Source organism: Schistocerca piceifrons, chromosome 4, assembly GCF_021461385.2.
Source record: "Schistocerca piceifrons isolate TAMUIC-IGC-003096 chromosome 4, iqSchPice1.1, whole genome shotgun sequence".
Classification (NCBI taxonomy): Eukaryota; Metazoa; Arthropoda; class Insecta; order Orthoptera; family Acrididae; genus Schistocerca; species Schistocerca piceifrons.
Window position 1 is genome coordinate 435,259,208 of NC_060141.1, and position 19,870 is coordinate 435,279,077.

Consider the following 19,870-nt stretch of genomic DNA (forward strand, 5'->3'; position numbering starts at 1 on the left):
ATCAAATTGCGTGCATATGGAGTATCGTCTCAGTTGTGTGACTGGATTCGTGATTTCCTCTCAGAGAGGTCAGGGTTCGTAGTGATAGACGGTAAATCATCGAGTAGAAAAGAAGTGATACCTGGCGTTCCGCAAGGTAGTGTCATAGGCCATCTGCTGTTCCTGATTTACATGAATGATCTAGGTGATAATCTGAGCAGCCCCCTTAGATTGTTTGCAAATGACGCTGTAATTTACCGTCTAGTAATTTAATCAGGCGACCAATTCCAATTACAAAATGATCTAGAGAGAATTTCTGTATGGTGCGAAAAGTGTCAATTAGCACTAAACAAAGAAAAGTGGGAGGTCATCCACGTGGATACTAAAAGAAATTCGATAAATTTTGCGTATACGATAAATCGCACAAATGTAAGGGCTGTCAATTCGACTAAATACCTAGAAATTACAATTACGAGCAACTTAATTTGGAAAGATCACGTAGATAATATTGTGGGGAAGGCGAAACAAAGATTGCGCTTTGTTGGCAGAACACTTAGAAGATACGACAAACCCACTAAAGAGACAGCCTACATTACACTTGTCTGTCCTCTGCTGGAATATTGCTGCGCGGCATGAGATTCTTACCAAGTACGATTGCCGTAGCACATCGAAAAAGTGCAAAGAAGGGCAGCTCGTTTCGCGTTATCGCGCAATAGGGATGAGAGTGTCACTGATGTGATACGCGAGCTGAGGTGGCAGTCACTGAAACAAAGGCGGTTTTTCTTTGCGGCGAGATGTATTTGCGAAATTTCAATCACCAACTTTCTCTTCCGAATGCGAAAATATTTTGTTGACACCCACCTACGTAGGGAGATATGATCATCATAATAAAATAAGAGAAATCAGAGCCCCAACGGAAAGATTTAGGTGTTCATATTTCTCACGCGCCATCCGAGAGTGGAATGGTAGAGAAGTAGTATGAAAACGGTTCGATGAACCGTCTGCCAGGCACTTAAGTGTAAATTGCAGAGTAATCTTGTAGATGTAGACGTAGAAGAAGACAAGGTAAAACCACCTACCTACAGCACTAACACCCTTTTCGCACCTTAATGAGTCACATACAGCAGTGGGGGAGAAGCAGTCGCGCAGGACGTCTCATTCGAACGTGGCGCTCGAGGTCCCTGGAAAGCGGCCTAACCGCGCGTTGGACAGGCAGGCCGCCCCGGCTGGCGTGCCAGGCCAGTCACTGGGGTCCGCTGTTGCCGTGGTTGGCAGCCTTGTGCTTCTCTCGCGCTAACGCGGCCGCAGCCGGCAGTCCTGTGGCAACAACAGTCGTGGTCGGGAGTGTGAACGCAGCCGTATTCCAGCAGTCACGTGCGGAGAAATCTCGTTACGAGCAGGTGAGCGGCACGCGAACGCTAGGCACTCTGCGGTACTCATTTCCACCCCGATGTTGCTTTTACTGTTATCCCGCATAACATCTGGATGTCCGTCCAGACAACACGCAACAGCTAAGTACGAATAGTAACTTCTCTCTGTTTGCTGTCAGGGTAAACGGAATCGTCCGTTGCTCAGAGGGTACAAACACGGATGTCGGTGGGTCACGCTCTTAAACAGACGACTGGTCAGATAAACCACTTGAGCGATTTCAAGTGATACGTGACCTTGACTGCATGGATACCTGTCCAGTGTTACGTGACGGGTCGAGAGCAGGCATTCTACGCACCAAGCCATGCTTTCCCGTCGCTGTCCGCTACAGTTGGCACTACTGTAGCGTGGCACTTTAAACGGGCGCGTGAGTCGTGATGACAGAACTCATTTAAACTCGCGTTGCTGTGTTGAGCTCTGCGGCCTATATCCCACATAATGATCGAATATCATGTAACAGGCCAGAAGTGTGTGTTGTGTAATTTGACACAGTCGTTAGTTCCCGAAGTGCGTCAAGGTACACAGCTATTTTGCGATGATTGAGTAATAAAGCCGCTGAAACGAAAGCATTCCCTTTATAGAAGCGCCGAAAGGACACGTGTGCTCCGTTGAATGTGCAATAAACACTTAACAGACAATGAATTTAAAGTACTATTTTTTGAGCAATTCCGTAGATATGTCTTCACATTCGAAACTGACTTTGTATTTCAAAGAAGTTCATATTAATATATTAATGCTATGGCCACCAGATGGTGCTGATTTATTAACGAAGTGCACTACAAAACATAATCGGTTGGATGAGCCTTTTGACAGCATGACGTTTATGCGCCGATTACCATCTTTCTGCCACGGTGGTCAGTCATGTTGGCAGAAATGTCGTTTGCTTGCTTATTGTACTGTGGATCGAATTTTGCCATCAATTCCTTGACAACAACTATCAACAATATTCCATTAACAGCAGGGGCCCTTACTAGTGACGAGTACTGAACGCAAACGTAAACAAGGTGCTAGGTGCGGGTAAACAGAATATTGCTCAGTGTGTCGTTGACGTCGTGATCACTTGGGAGGGAGGAGTTAGCGTTAGTGTATTGAAAGCTGCATGAGGCTTTTCGCGGATGATTGTTTAATAATTAAGTTGCAACTCCAGAGAACTGAAGCAAAATGCAGAAAAACCTCCGACGATCGGCGCTCATTGCAGCCACTGTCAGCTGAGAGTAAACGTAAACAAAACAATTGTTTTGCGTGCGCACTCTGGTAAAAGGGCCAGCCTTGAGTGTGATTTTCATGCGGTTTGCCTAGGTCGCGTAGGCAAATGTTGCGCTGGTCTTCAAACCTCCGCCTCAGAAAACACTAAACCTAAGCAGTTAAAATACAGTACTTAAAACACAGTACCACACAGAGCAATGTTTACATGATGCACATGACTTTATTGCCTCAGCATGCGGCCAAAAATTTAAAATAACGGCCAAACGATGAAATAAAATTTGCTAATCTCGTGGCCACTAAACAACATGGAGGAGTCAGTTTTTAATAGGATTGATACGGCATATTTTAACTCACACACACTCCATAAAGTAACTGATGTTATCTAGTTCCATTTTTTTACATCGTGCGACTTTCTCTCGTACTTGGATAATAGAAGCAAGCTGGGACTTGTCTCATGAGGAACACCATCATTAACCCTAGATTACTAAACCCTCGTAAGATTTACAATTGGAGTTGGTACCAGTTCTCGGTTACCGTCAATCAGGTACTGGCGGGCTAGGGTGTAAAACTGGACATTTTTTACTTATTTTGTACATGACGTAGCATTCTTTAAAAATTGTAATTACGTGGTGGATACACTATAAATTAGGACTTCCTTTGAGTAAAACATGGAGTAGTAAAATAGTTTAATTACAATGATACATTTTTCCACCCTTTGGCGTTCTAAGGTTAAAGCAAATTTGAGGAAAGAAATCGGCCACTGCCTTTTTGAAGGCATGATACTGCCAGCTGCTTGAAATAATGTAACATGCGGAAAACTTAACCAAGATGACCGGGTAGGATGTGTACCACAATGCTTCTGGATAAGAGTTCGATGTTAATTACTGTGGTACCTCACTCGGTTTGTCTGGTTAGATAGCTTAGAGGATCACAGTTTGTTACAAAACGTTCCTTTATGGCAGCCGCCTTCATTACTAAAATTCTACCAAGTCTTCCAAAAGCGGTGGGCATACACTAACTTTTCTTCCATGAAATGTTCGTTGAAAACTACCTACCATTTGAGCTTATATTCTACCTCTCTCGTATGTGTCTGGCGCTTACATCCCGCAGTGACAGTTTAGCAACATTCCTTCCTCCACGTTCACAGTCTAGTCACATTTAGTGGCAGTAGTAGAGAAGAAGCTGACTGATACCGTGGGATCAGCTTCAGCCCGTAACGTAATGATGGGACTTGTAACGTCATATGTAAGCAGACAAAGAGAGGACACTGACAGTTTGCATTTGTATTTGTGGTAATACTGCTCTGTAGTGCAGCCCGAGATCTAGCTTAGGTTCGAAACTAACAGTATGATTGAGAGTTGGCCGAAGCAAACGGATGTGAATGCGAAATCTTCGGTGTGACGACATACTAATCTGCAGCACAGTCTGAGGTCTAGATTAGGTTGAAAGGTGGTGTTGGTTTTGAATTAGCTATCCAATATCGAACGCTTCAGTTAATTCTTTTTATGTTTTTAGACTACACGTAAGCGGAAACTTATTTTGCTTCATTTAAATCAGTGCTATACGAACCACCATATGGGGTGTGGTCAGGAGTTCTAGCGCCGCTATAATCTCCTCTACCCCTCCGTTTCCCGTTCCAGTAACGAATTTTGCGTGGGAAGGATATTAGTAAGCCTCAGTATGAGATCCATCGTCTACTATTACCAGCCGTAATTTCTCAAAATGTTGCTTGACTCTTCCGGGAACATAGTCTCGGAGTCTTTACCGTATTTAGACCAATAGTCACTAATCTGGAACACAAATACGATCATTTTGGATCTCTTTCCTGTTCCTTAAACTAGCCTGCTAACACGAAAAGTTGTTGCAGTGGCCAAAAAATTCAAAAAGTTAATATATTAAATACTTCAACGAACTTATCGTTTACTAATTTCTGATAACGCGTGTGACACTTCGAGCTTGAAAAGCTATACAACTACATTAGAATAAGAACATTAACAGACGTTACGATGTTTTTCAAAAACAGTGGTGGTACATGTGTGTTACGTTACGTGCCATTATTGGACGCAAGAGTTATCCTTGCAGAAGTAGAGGAACCTCCCACATGTAACACTACGTGCAGCGTGGTACTCTTGGAAGAAAGGTTTGCGTTTTCCTAAGCAGATGGGCACCTGTACGCAGAACTACCACTTGGATGATAGGGGCATAAGAAATTGTCACCCATCAGAGACAAAAAATGGTCCTAACTTTTACAGTTTATCGTAACGCTTTATCACCATGTTTTGGTATGCATCTGGCATGTAATTTGGGTCACGACTACAGCCTGCATATTCGTCTGATGAACACTGCCTTAGAGGTATTTCGGAACGGAGTATTACCATCTTTCTACAGCGTTCCATTTTCCATTACAAATTGAAACTGAAAATATTGTCTCGATTTAAATACACGAAGTTCGTTTACCCTCTCATTCAGTTTTATAGCACAAACAATGCACCAAATGTGTACCACTATTCAATGTTCCACGCAGTACCTAACGCAGTGGAGGAACATTGATGGATGATGGTACAAACTTTGAAGAGTTATTCATGAAATAGTCGTCTTTTGCAGAGTGTATCTAAGAGCAGTGAATTGTATGATCATGCATGTATATGTCATTATTCTACCTATAATAAAAAGCTGAATCGACAATACAACACGTAAAGACGGAAACAGTTATACACTCGGTCGCAGTGGGCAAAAACCAGCAACACTGTGGACACGGTGCGAAATAACAATCGCCAGAGACGTACTATATTTTTTTTCCTTTTTATTATCTTCTAACATACAAACTACGTACTATACGGAGCAGTGACCTCTGTCGATCGTAGTTGTAACTACAAATTACATCAATGGCTTATAAATTAGAGTGCAGCAATCAGTCGTCCTTTCTAAGATTTTGTTACGTATTGATTCAAAGAACTGTGACCGACGCCCCAATAATATGGACTTACATGCATTGACAATAGAAAAAAAATAGTACATTGAGAATGGCTAGCTACTAGCCGAAATCTAGATTTGCGTAATAAAATCTAAAAAAGGACGACTTATTGCTGCACTCTATAAGTCATATAACAGTCGCTGAGTGTATCCACTTTCCGAATGGAAGGTAACCTGATGATACATACAATGGGTGTTTCGACAAACATACCTTCACGCTGTACGAGCAGTGTTGCACAATCAGCCTTTTTAAAGCTGACTCTGGCTTCATCTTAATATCATTTAGCTGACAAATGAGTGATTTAGCTGGGGTCCGGAATTATGGTTTTTTTGCAGTCATTCTGCTTTTTTCCCGTGACTATAGGAAAGAATTAAAGTTCATGTTGATTATAGGGATATTATTTGTTTTGAACTAATAGATCGAAACACACTTTAAAATCCCATGAAAATGTATTATTATATTGAATCAGAAAGCACAAAAAGGAAACTAAAGCTGTGCTGGTGTGTGTTCTGGGCTCGTCAGGCTAGCAACACCTCCAGGGAACAATATGTCCAACGGTATTGCATATATATAAGCACGGAAATGTGACTGGATAAGATCCGTTTAAAGCATTGGCTTTTCTCACGTTACTGATGCTTGTTCTTGCAAGGTCTAACGGGAAGTTGAGAGTGTGTAGTCAGATGACTGTACTTAAACGAAACTTCGCCGTAGATTGAGTCCTGAGACACTTAATACTATTCTTAAAGTACGAGAACGGCTTAGACATCACATTAAGTGTTGTGAGGATTACATTATTCCATGTTCCATTTTAAACAAAATTGGAAGAATAGTCTTATGCAGGTGTCAGCTTCACTATGATGCATAGATGATTTCGATGAAGTAATACTAAATGTAGGTTTCATGGATACAAATTAACGTTTAAATTAACATGTATAATGATACATATCATGCGTTCTGAACTTTTAAAAATGCGGATCTATTCTTCCCGTATTGTCAAGCACATGTACGAGTAATTCAGATATTGTACACATTCATTCACGGCTTCATATATAATTATTTGTATTACTCTACTGTCCAGATGATTTCAAATTACGCAAATAAATATAAATTCATGCTAGTCTGTTACAAAGTATAATAATTTCAAAAATGAAACTGCAAAATAACACATTTTGTTTTCAGTTTTTTCTAGGTTTTTTAATAGATATATTTACCTTATTTAATTTAGGATGGTTGACAACACTGTGTTTGAGTCAGGGCTTCCCAATTAAGTGGGATGCTTTTTGTATCACCATGAGTATAAGCAAGGAGGAATGGTGGTAAAGACGTACTACTACCTATCTGAAGAAACTAAAATCATGATAGGAACAAGGTAGCATTCAGAGTATTCTTGTTCTTGTCCTCCCTCGCCAGGTACTACTAATCTCAACAAATGTTAAAATTCCGAGCTCACAACGAATTAGGAGAGAGAACGTGTACACTTCTGACACTTTCAGTTCTGGAACGCACACTTCTGTCATGTTGAGCACTACACTGGTTGTACCCAGTGCGGTAAGCGAGACACCGCGGTTCTGCCAAAGCGACATCAAAGCGTTTTTGTGCTGCATATCAATTTCTCCGGTAGACCTGTTATTTCAGCTCTCCGATGAGACATCCTAGCAATTAAAATACTCCACGACGGAAAAGCGACCGCATTAAGCAGCCATATCCTTGAGGGCACCCCGAACGCCGACGGAGGCGACAGTCGTCGGGAAGCGAGGAACGCGACGACCGAGTCAGCATTCTTTTCCGCGTACCGCAGCGGTAATCAGAAAGGGTTTAGGCGGACCTTTCCGCCAAGGCATTCATCACGGGGAATAAAGGAGCAGTCGCAGATTAGTGGCGGACGCCGGCCGTCTGATTGCGCCCGTCTCATTGGCAGCCGGCTGAAAGACTCGCTCCTGCCGCCGCCTCCACTGCCGCCTCTTCCACCCCCGAAGGCCGAATGAACTGCTGCTGGTGGCGGTGGAGCAACATGCCGACTGTGATTTGGTTTCTGCGACGCACCGCCAGCGTGTAATTACCCACCTGCCCAGTAACAGGTGGCCTCGGGAAGAAAGACACTGGGTTACGGAGTTCCGCAGCACATTATGAGGTAAACGTCGGAATTAAGCTCCTTCTCCTGTAACAGGTCTGCTACTTGCTTTTTTACTGTCACCACAAGCGTGACTTCTCTCACACACCATGTAGGGAAAAATCCGGTAACGTGAAAACTGGATAAGATAATGGATTTGATAATTCACTAAAATGTTACTTGGTGGACCTCTATATATATCAAGAGACCAGTAGAAAACAGACTAGATTGTTTGGTTGTTTCGGGGAAGGAGACCAGACAGCGAGGTCATCGGTCTCATTGGATTAGGGAAGGACGGGGAAGGAAGTCGGCCGTGCCCTTTGAAAGGAACCATCCCGGCATTTGCCTGGAGCGATTTAGGGAAATCACGGAAAACCTAAATCAGGATGGCCGGACGCGGGATTGAACCGTCGTCCTCCCGAATGCGAGTCCAGTGTCTAACCACTGCGCTACCTCGCTCGGTCACAGACTAGGCATATTACCTTAGGGCAACTGTGAACTTCCGTGTAATTTTCTTTTTAAACATACTAAGTGCCCCACGAGGAATGGTTAGTATTGAGGGGCATGACAGGAACGATCGTTTGAAGCAAAAAATGGACATAAGCCCTATTCCGAATGGTTTCCAGAATAGAACGCAATTAATGTACATTGCTCTTTATTTTCTACATTATTCGATACGTTATCAGGTTTACAAACATTACAACAAGCGTTTTACAAAGTATTAACTGAAAAATACCTATTTTTTCCACATTCACCTCTAAGCATTATAGTACACTCACGTTACTGCTGTTGTACAGTTCACAGTAAATATTCGAATGTCTCACCGTCAACTTCAGTGCATCTGTGCACTCTTTGGAGAACATATTGTATTGCTTGTCTGAGGCCCTCTGCACGCTCCATAATGAGGACGGCAGCCTCCATGATGCCTCCAAGCAGTTCATCTTGCATATCCACCTTTCGTTTATACATCTCAGACCTCTTCCAACTCCATAAACAATCTATTGCGGTAAGGTGTGGCGGTCTTGGCCAGATAATGGTACAATCACGACCAATCCGGTGATTAGGATAAGTGCGGCTGAGATGGCCCCTTACGCATTTGCCAAAATGTGGAGGGTCTCAGTCATGCTGAAAGTTACACTGCAGACCACGTGACCAAAGAAACGTCCTCAAGGTGGTCAACAACCGAATTTTCCAAAAAATGTAAGTAATTCGATCCTGTCATTCGATCTTCTAAAATGACTGGACCTGTCAACATGTTATCGATCATGCCGCATCAAACATTGATGAAAACACGAACCTGGAAATTGATTTCTACTGCTGCGTGTAGATTTTCCTGCGACCATCAATGATTATTACGTGTGTTATTGATTCCATTCCGTGTGAAAGAAGCTTCATCAGTGGATAGTATTACTGGAAGCAAATGACGACTGTCATTTAACCAGTGATAAAATTCAATTCTTGTTGCATTTTCACCGGTGTGAAGATTGTGGACACGCTGTACCTGAAATGGGCAAAGGTTTTCCGAATGTCATGTTCGTCATACACCTGTTCGTGGTACATTGGTACGTGCTCGTGGTAGAACTACGCTGCATCATTTCAACAATATATTGCCGTTCCCGAACAGGTTGTTAAACAACAAGTTCAGAAGAAAAGTGGGAAATTATAAGAATGCCTGTTTCACGCTGGTAAACTCTACGATCAGGAGTTCGACGTGTCAGAACGCGCCGACGGTATTCTTCGTCAGCAGCATGAGCACTAACAATGCGTAAACATACTACTTATCTGCATAGTCTTTATTAGTTTAGATGTGTGGCATTTTAGCTAGCGCCTGTACAAACGCAGTTATCACAAGCTTCTCTGTGATACCCTCTTAGCCTCTCGCACTACCTCACTCACAACATACCATGGACAACTGCGCGTTCAGTGTGCTAGTTTCATGACAGAAAAACAACCCTAGCAAAGAGGTTGACAGCAACGAGGTAGGTTGGGCTAGAATCAAACGTCAAAGATTGATGGGTAAGAGACATCAGTGCGCGCCACTGGCCCAAAAACAGTTGCACATTAAATGTGTTCGAAATAGGAAATATGACCGTACCAAGCTTTTTGCTTCAAATAAGCCTTTTTGTTATAAACCTGAATACTGAACATTGTTCTTGAGACATCCTGTATATTTCAGTTTCTCCTTCTCCTCCTCAATCCGAAGATTGGTCAGCAGCAGTTCTACTTCTCAGTTTTTTCCTATCATCTGCAAGTATCTTCAGTTCCCAATACGTTGTCGATTTCAGAGGTTGGTTTACCTGTCTAATGTTTCTCGTGCGTTCTTCCCCTGGCATTTTTCCTTCTATTAATTTGCAGTGAATGGACAGTATCTCCTTTCCTTGATAGTCCTCCACAAAGACTTTTCTCGTCACATGACTGGTTATTCTTTCTGTACATGAAATAGTTAGTTTTTTCCAACTCTATACCTGAAAAACCTGCAGTCTTCTCCGTTCTGCCTCCCCAGCTGTCTTTGTTTCCTAGGCATATAATTCAAAGCTCCAAACAATTGTTTAATGAAGTTTCCTGGTGTTTAAACTACGATTTTTCGTGTTAGTAGTTTCTTCTTGTTGAATAGTATCTTGTAAAGTCTACATTTAATTTCCCTGCATGATTACCATCGTCTGTTATTCTACTACGTGGGCACTTGCTTCAGATTCTCTCCATCCAGACGGAGTTTTACTGCTATTGAAACTTTACTACGTACAAGGATTTTGCTTTCTTCTTATGTATTTTCATATTATCTCTTTCTGAAAAATCTTGTTGATGCCTTCTACGACGTTTTCGACCCTATTTTCAGATTAGGCGAAAACAGCTATATCATCTGCAAATTTAAGCGTTGTATGTTTTCCTCATTTATAGCTTATTTCTTAAAGATGTGTATCTTCATGTTCGTTTATTGCATCCCCACTGTTTCTGTTGAAGAGAAATATGGAAAGGCTGCATTCCTGCCGAACACATCTATTTACTCCAGCAAATTTTGGGTCACTCTTGTATTTTGACAACTGTCTGATTTCTGTAAAACTGGTGGATAATGCTGTCTTGGCGACCCAACTTAATGCGCATTAAGATTTTCATTGTTTAGACCACTCTAAGCTATCATTACTGGTTTCGATTTGTTATTGTTTTCCCCTTAAGCAATGCATCTTGTGTAACTGAATTTGTTTCCAATCAGACCTGAGGTACATGATAAGTCAAGACCAGTTAATGATACCATCTGAGTGACCCGAGGCTCTAATATCCAGTAAAAAAAAAAAATCTCTTGTCAGCCGTGTCAAGCCCAAATGTTTCATCATGGCTTTCCTATAGTTCGCCAAATGCAAACTAGCTTTTCAGCCCACTGCGTGCAAGTTGTTCACGCCACTTCGTAACCGTTAGCATGTATTTAGTATATTTTATTTATTCGTGTGATTTTTGAAGTATTACTAAAATATAAAAAACTTGGCGTATGATTTAACTGTTCTGAGAAACTGATTTCCTGTAACGCTATTTGAATTAGAAATGATATCTGCTAGACGACGCTGGCCGTTGTGGCCGAGCGGTTCTAGGCGCTTCAATCTGGAACCGCGCACCCGCTACGGTCGCAGGATCGAATCCTGCCTCGGGCATGGATGTGTGTGATGTCCTTAGGTAAGTTAGGTTGAAGTAGTTCTAAGCTCTAGGGGACTGATGACCTGAGAAGTTAAGTCCAATAGTGCTCAGAGCCATTTGAGCCATTAAGAAGACAATAACAGGATTTCTTAATAAATATAATTATGAATCACAAACATAGGAAATTATTTTTTAAATATTACACTATATTATTTTAAGAAGATTCTACAAAGATTCGAAGGCCAGCAGCAAAGAAGAAAAATATTCAAAATTTAAGTTTGCCGTCATAGCCAACTTTCTTCTACGTCTGCCCCGGGCACAGCAATCCACTGTACAGTATGCGACGGAGTGGAGATACAACATTCATTTCTTCCTACGACCCCTTTGCCCCTCCACCTTTCCTACTGTTTACCGATGGTGCCCGGGCAGAATGATGGTCGATATCGCTCTTCACACTCCCGTTTATCACTAGTTTTGCTGTTGAGGTGTAAACTGGCCAAAATAACCTTCACTCGCATTTAAACATGGCTCTCTTAATATCGCTACCGATATTCTACGCGATGCACAGTAGTTTCCTTCAGTAGTCTCTCGCCGCATTTGTGACGCTCTCGCCATAACTTAACAAGCCAATAACGAAACGCGCGTATCTTCTTTGAATCTTATTCCTCTTTCATGTTAATCCTACTTGTTAATGATCCTAACTACGAACAATGTTAAAGATTTTATCGAACGAGAACTTTGTAGTTTGCATGGGGGCTTAATTAAATAGCTGTCCGTCCGAATACGCAAGTCTCGTACACAGTTGGCCCTGATTAGTATTAGTACGCAATCTGACTGCATAGAATAACAACAAAGAATGAGAGAAAACTTCCGTTAACACAATTAAGTCTCCACCAACTATAAAACCTACGAAACAACAAAACACAAGTGTAGCTGTTCTGTGTGTGGAAGTGTGATTCAACGTACACATCTGGCACGGTTCTTCCTCAATAAGACCATATATTTTAAACGTCATTTATACTGAAGTAATTTAAAAAAAACCAGAAATACTATAATTGCACATAGAAACCAGAAATACAGTCTAATACAAGAACACGAGCCAGATGCTTTGTTGACTGAACCTGTAACCAATAGGCATTATTGTTCAAGACATTGAAATAATAAAAAAAAGGAATTTTTCTACCTTCATATATATTGACGAAAAGCACATTACAGCATCCCTAATCCAACAACATCTGGTGTCTAGCCCACCAAAACAATATGACAACATCTGAACAAGCACTCTCCATGGGAACCTCTCAACAACGACTCACCAATGCTACATCTCAACAAGCACTGCCTACTGCTACTTCTCAATAAGCACTCTCCACTACGACTTCTCAGCAAGCACAGCCAGTGGAGGCGGCTGAATAATACTCTTTGGCGCAATCTCTGGCGCTGTGGCTCAGTGTAGCCACCTTTCATATGCCCCTCCTCCACCGGCCAGAATTTGATGGTATTTTTGCCAGCATTGGTGGTGAAAGTACCACCAAATTCGTCCAAAGAAGAAAAAAAAATTACAGACAAAATAAAAGATAATATTAATAATTAAATATCACATAACTAGATAAAATTTTGGCTTTGCACTGACCGTTCCATATCCTAATATATAAAATACAGTAAGAAATACAAATGTTTTCATACACATGATTTTACATAATAGTTTACACAAGTATCATGTGGTTAAACCATTCAATCAATAGCGTCAGCAATGACGAATATGTACCGGTAAGAGTCTCATAACATTTCATAAACAGTAAACACACAAAAAATCAGTTCATACAAATATTCACATAAAATGCTTTCCATAGTTCAATAAACAAGTAGTTGACAGTTCCAGCAGTAGCACCCAGCAATAGTAAACAGGTGCAGACACCAACGAGTGACATTATTTCAGTAGAAACAGTTCCATCAGTGGCACCCAGCAATGTTGAGCAGGTGCAGACAGTAACGAGTGACATCATTTCAGTAGAAGCAGTTTCAGAGGCACCCAGCAATGTTGAGCAGGTGCAGACACCAACAAGTGATATTATTTCAGTAGAAGCAGTCCATTAGTGACACCCAGTAATGTTGAGCAGGTGCAGACACCAACAAGTGACATTATTTCAGTAGAAGCAGTTTCATCAGTGGCACCCAGCAATGTTGAACAGGTGCAGGCACGAACAACAGTTTGAATGCACACACAATTGCTTTTACAAAATTATTATCAATGCTCTTACACTAAACATACAAATAATAATAAACACACAAATGATATCAGATAATTGTCATATTAAATATTACAATACACAAATATCAGTAAACCTATAATATTTATGGGTGTCAGTGCAAGCCACAACAAAAAAGTAAAATAATATTTAGGAGATAGGTCGGTACCAATTATTTGGGATTAGGAAAGGAAAACACACAAAACACACTCACTCATCTTTCATCCACGTATTAAGTACTACTGTGTAATTGAATAGTGTTAACTGTGTAAATGGAATTCTGTCAAAATTAGATGTTCATCATGTGTATCAAGTAGTAGTGGCACCAATGTATAACAGTCAATAATAGTCAGTCAACGTCGTAGTCATCATGTCAAGACCAATGTTTGCCAAGCCAAGCCAAATCAAAATGTACGGTTGCTGAACAATTGTCAGTGTGCCAAGATATGCAAATGCTTCCTCTCTCCAAAAAAGTATATACTGCTTATTGATTTAACAAAGTGTGTGTGTAGACAATCTTCCTTCTACTTGAGTGTTCTAGTCTGCCATCTTCATCCTCCTTGTTCCATACAAACCAACAAAAAAATGCTCCCTACTTACTTTACCTCTTATCCACCAAAACTCCAATAATCAACAACTTCACACAATCTCAATACCTCAACAATACCTCTTAAATACGTCGATACATATAAACCTTATTACCAATATCATTTCACTTCCATAACAACTCTTTCCTCTAGTCAGTCTCCTCGAACAAGTACAGATAAAATCCTAGTGCAAACTTCAATTTATTATCCCATGCAATCCGAAGACACAATGTCCACACACAACCTCTGTGTAGTCCATCTGACCCAAATCTTCTACTCATTATGAATTATAAAATATATTTTGGTTACCTTGTCCATCATAAAATAAAAGAAATGCATACATGACCTCTAACAGCCTTTACTTCGAATAACTTTCAGTAAGTAAGTACGAGTACTGAGTGTTAATGATCGTAACATTTCACAGTGTGTACACCACTTTAAGAATCATGGCAAAACAGAAGCAAACATGTGGAGTATTTCTTGTGTCAAGTGTCACTTACTATTTCAATTGCTCACGAAGAATACAGTGTAATAACTGTCAATGGTCTAAACCTAGTGTTGGTATGTCATGTCGTTAACTTCCTTCCTATTAGCATAAATTTATACAGCTTCCATGAAACCTCCAGCTCATGTGACTTCAATGAAGTTTTCTTGTACCAATGTCGTTCGTAGAATTATAGCAGGTCATTTTCTTATCTTAAAAATATAAGGCACTGAGCGTAAGCAAAACATGCAATAGCGAGTAAATACACCAGTAGAGAACAGAATGTCAACAAGTGGATGCAGCACAATCCCTACAACGAGGCTCTGCCAAGCGAACAATCTATAATTAATACCATAATGTGACCTAAACTCCATGTTCGTACACCGCATATCAGCATTTCTATATACCAAATTAAAGAGTATTTATGGCAACAAACAGAAATGTATAAATATGCAATCCATACGCAAAGCAGCAATTATATATCTTACATAATAAACAGGTCATTAGCATCATATCAGCATAAGCAAATAAATGTTCATACGTAATCTTAATAAGTAAACATGAAGGCGCAAGCAGATAAATCACAAAGTATAACTTACATACATAACCATATCAGCACAACTAATCAGGTGACAATTATAATTTAAATAAATAAGCACAGCAGGCACATAATAAAAAAATATGACATCAGTGAAAAAGCAGTGTAGCCAAGCGATGCATAATATACACAAGTAACAATCCTGTTCATTAATCAATCATTGTCAATATCAGTTAACATGAAGTATGAATCACGTAATCGCGAGCAGCAAATTACGTCCAAAGTACGTACCTAAGGGGAAATATGTTACCTGAAAAATAAACTCAATTAAGTTACCTTTTTGGTTTATTACTTTTTTCTCCGAAATTACATTCTTCCTGAAATTTTCTCCATAGCAAGTTCTCTTAACGTCGGACACACAGAATTTACCTGAAGTTCTTAAATATTTTATACAACCGTATCCTGAAAAATACTGAACGTTAATAACACAATTTATCAAGTTACTATAGCTTTATACCGAATTTAATCAGAGAAATTAGACTGTGTATTTGTTTACGGCTGTCAGTGCATTCGCACTGAGCGCTCGATCAGCTGTAGGTACGCGTTACGTAGGAAGTAATTGTTTGCGGTCAACGACTGCCTTGTGCGGCGCGCAGACTTGACTGTTGCTTGGAGTATGTGCCGCCGCCGGAACATGGCGCGGTATCCTTGTATTCTCTGCATGTTTACGTATAACTGTTGGTTTCTCGAAAGTATGTCATTCCACAAAAATTTTAACGTTAGATATATGATGTATTCCCTTAGAGCGCCGATATTTGAGAGTTTCTACTTCGACAGTGTTATCATGAATAATTTTGCGAACTTTATATGGACCGTTATAAAGCAGAAAAAATTTGCGACACAAGCCTTTTCCTTTATGAGACAAACGGTGAGACTTAATTAACACCTTTTGACCAACTGACAAGGTTTTTAAACGACCAGGACGCTTAGCTGATTTCTCTCTTCTAGCAGCCGCGGATGCAATATTTTGCAGAGCCGGGTTGACAACTTCAGAATGCCGCAGTTTCCGTGTTGGCGGAAAAGGAACGATTTCAGAAATGCGATTTGTCGGTGCTTCATTTTTTAATATCAATATAGGCGGTAAAGAAGTTGAATCATTAGAGAGTTCATTCAGAATGTTTTGAAAAATATGAAGATACTGATCCCAAGTTCTGTGATTCTGATGACAATAAAGTCGACACAATTTATTGATTTCCTTCATCCATCTCTCTGAAGCGTTAGATTGAGGGTGAAAAAGTGAAATGAAAATTGGTTTAATCTTACGACGCCGTAGAGTACGAAGCCAAATTTTAGAGCGAAACTGTGATCAATTATCTGATATAACCTTATCAACATGACCCACTTCTTTAAGAAAATGTTTGATGAAAGCTTTAGATACTGAACGAGCTGTTGCTTTGCGTAAAGGTGTAAAACACACATATTTTGATGTCAATTCCACTGCTACCAAAATCTACGCAAAACCATTAGTAGAACGAACCACTGGACCGAACAAATCGACTGCAGCTATGTCCTTTAATTTCGCTGGAATGATAGGAAACAACGGTGCTCTGTGAGAAATAGTTGGCGGCTTAGCCTTTTGACATAATTTGCATTTGGCAAGAACAGATTGGCAATGGTTTTCTGCACTACAACGCCCTTTTCTTCTATCTCTTGAAAATAAATGTGCACCTAGGCCTTTGTATGATGAGTCCGTTGCCAAACAAAAATCTTTAGATAAATCCGGATGTGAAAGAAGTGGAGCAGCAACTAAAGCATCACGAAGTTGTTCAAATTATGATTGAGCTTCCTAATCCCAACACCAATTAGAATTCTTTCCAGATAGTTCACATGAACGAGGTGTGGCCAAATCGTCAAATCTAACAAAGCGTCTAAGAAAATTACAGACACCAAGGAAACTACGAACATCACGTTTTGTGGTAGGAACAGCATAATTACGAATAGCGTCTAGTTTCTCTGGATCAGGAAGAATACCTTCTGTAGAAATAATATGACCAAGAAATTTCACCTGAGAACGACCAAATTCAGATTTTTTTCAAGTTCACTGTAATGCCAACTCTTGCAAAAATACGTAATAATGAATACAAAATTTTGTTATGCTCACCCAACAACGTTTAGCAATAAGAATATCGTCAACATATGAAGTAATATTGTCACGAAGATAAACAGGTAAAATTTTGTTTAAACTACGAATGAATGCTGCAGAAGATAAAGTAAGTCCAAACGGTAATTTCCGAAATCACTTCTGGGTAAAATAGTCATATCCGGTTATTGTTTACTGACTCTCTAGATAGATTGATAGTTGAAGAGTGGTTCTGATAGATACAAATAATAGTAAAAGAGTAGGCAGCAGTGCAGAAAACTAAAAGGGAAATAGCACCACTACAGCTCGGGGCCCTGTGCACGCTACGGCACATACTCACTTAGTGTAGTGAATCCCCTGAGGACATTAATAGCCGCACATAATTTCCAGTTTGTGACTTAGTGGCGAATTTGGTGGAAGTGCGTACGTAAATTGATCTAACCATGTACATGGATGTATGTCATTCTTAGAATTGCGAAAGATCTTAAATTTCCGATCAGTCAAAAAGTGTTTATAGTCAAAATTTTCGCCTCGTGGCGACAAAGACCTACCGTGTCTGTCCCAGTCCGAGTGTCGATTATTGTCAAGTTCGCGCGCCTGGCGCTCTCTTGTTGCATCCCGTAAATGAAACAAATTACTTTCTTCAAACCCCTCTATCTGTGATTCTAAATTTCTTCTGCTGTCTTTTCCTACGATTTCGCCTTCAATTTGTTTGACTTGCTTTCGTAATGCCTCAAATTCCCTTTTGACGCGTTCATTAAATTTTCTCTGATTTTCAACATGCTTATTTATGTTCTGGTACTCTTAGGTTTCTGCAAATGGCAATGGTGCTGTATCATCTGAATCTCTGTCCCCATTTAAACTAAGACTTGTCAATTTATCTGCAATCTCCTCAACTCTTTCCGATAAGTCACCTATTTGTTCTTTCTGTTTATTTACGTCTTCCGTAAGTGTCGCGACTCGGGTTTCAGTATTGACACATTTAGTAGTTAACTGTTCATATTGTTGTGTTAGGTTATTTATTTTGTCATTTGGTACGGGTTCCTCAATTCTTTCAAGTATTTCTTCCTTATCGTGTGCACGTTGTAAATTTAACTCTGAAAATTTCTGTACTATCACGCGATCTCTTTCTTCCTGTTCTCTGTCCAGTTCCTCTTGTCTAATTTCTATTGAAATTAAACTATTATTGTGAGCATTCAAAATTGGTTGCACTTCTTCTCTAATTTCTTTGTTTGATTCATCTTTCATGTGTTTGAAACATGTCCCTATTCGTGAGCCTAAATGTGTTTCCATTGCTTTCATCTCGGTTTCTAACCGTGATCCCAAATTTAATATTGCACTCATCAACTGCTCCATATCTTCTGTCGTTAATCTCGTATCCTGAAAATTTTTTGATTGTGAAACATTTTGAACTGTTTCCGGACCATTTTCCCGACTTATTAAATTGTTTTTCACTTCATTATTCATCATCCTGTTCTCCTGTGTTGGCGAGTTCGCCATGTCAACAATTTCGTTATTCTGACTATTCATCATTTTTGCCTTTTTCATCGATCGCGTAATCATTTACAAAACATACAAAACTCGTCACTATACGAAAATTGCACACAATGAGACTTAATCTCCAACAATACCATTCACACGAAATGTTTCCCGACAAACACGCCTAACGAACAATTAAAACCTTCACAATTGCACAAAATTGTCAGACCTGTATACAAGACATCAAAAATTAAATTCTGCAAAAAATACCATTAGAAGAATGACAATTACCAAATCTACACATGCAATATAGACTACAATTACTAAACTACAAATTACTACAACAATACTACTGTCTGCTATTTTTACAATCGGAAGAATTCCAAGGGTCGATCCGAAGCAGCGGTCGCCACGTGCATGGGGGCTTAATTATTAAAAATATGAATGCAAATACTTTTTATTTTTTTAGTAGCTGTCTGTCCGATTACGCAAGTCTCGTAAACGGTTGGCCCTGATTAGTATTAGTACGCAATCTGACTGCATAGAATAACAACGAAGAGTGAGAGAAAACTTCCGTTAACACAATTAATTAAGTCCCCAGCAACTATAAAACCTACGAAACAACAAAACACAAGTGTAGCTGTTCTGTGTGTGGAAGTGTGATTCAACGTACACATCTGGCACGGTTCTTCCTCAATAAGACCAGATATTTTAAACATCATTTATACTGAAGTAATTAAAAAAACAGAAATACTATAATTGCACATAGAAACCAGAAATACAGTCTAATACAAGAACACGAGCCAGATGCTTTGTTGACTGAACCTGTAACCAATAGGCATTATTGTTCAAGACATTGAAATAATACAAAAAAGGAATTTTTTACCTCCATATATATTGACGAAAAGCACATTACAGCATCCCTAATCCAACAACATCTGGTGTCTAGCCCACCAAAACAATATGACAACATCTGAACAAGCACTCTCCATGGGAACCTCTCAACAACGACTCACCACTGCTACATCTCAACAAGCACTGCCTACTGCTTCTCAATAAGCACTCTCCACTA

The 19,870-nt window shown here is 40.0% G+C and overlaps 1 protein-coding gene across 7 annotated transcripts in view; it reads left to right on the forward strand.

The window, feature by feature from the left end:
• Positions 1-1,270: 1,270 nt before the first annotated feature.
• Positions 1,271-19,870, forward strand: part of LOC124794748 (glucose transporter type 1) — a 502,711-nt gene continuing 484,111 nt past the window's right edge. For all 7 annotated transcript variants that reach the window (XR_007016606.1, XM_047258356.1, XM_047258358.1 and 4 more), the window contains exon 1: positions 1,271-1,379. The gene's annotated coding sequence lies outside the window, so the exon portion shown is untranslated. The remainder of the gene's footprint in view (positions 1,380-19,870) is intronic.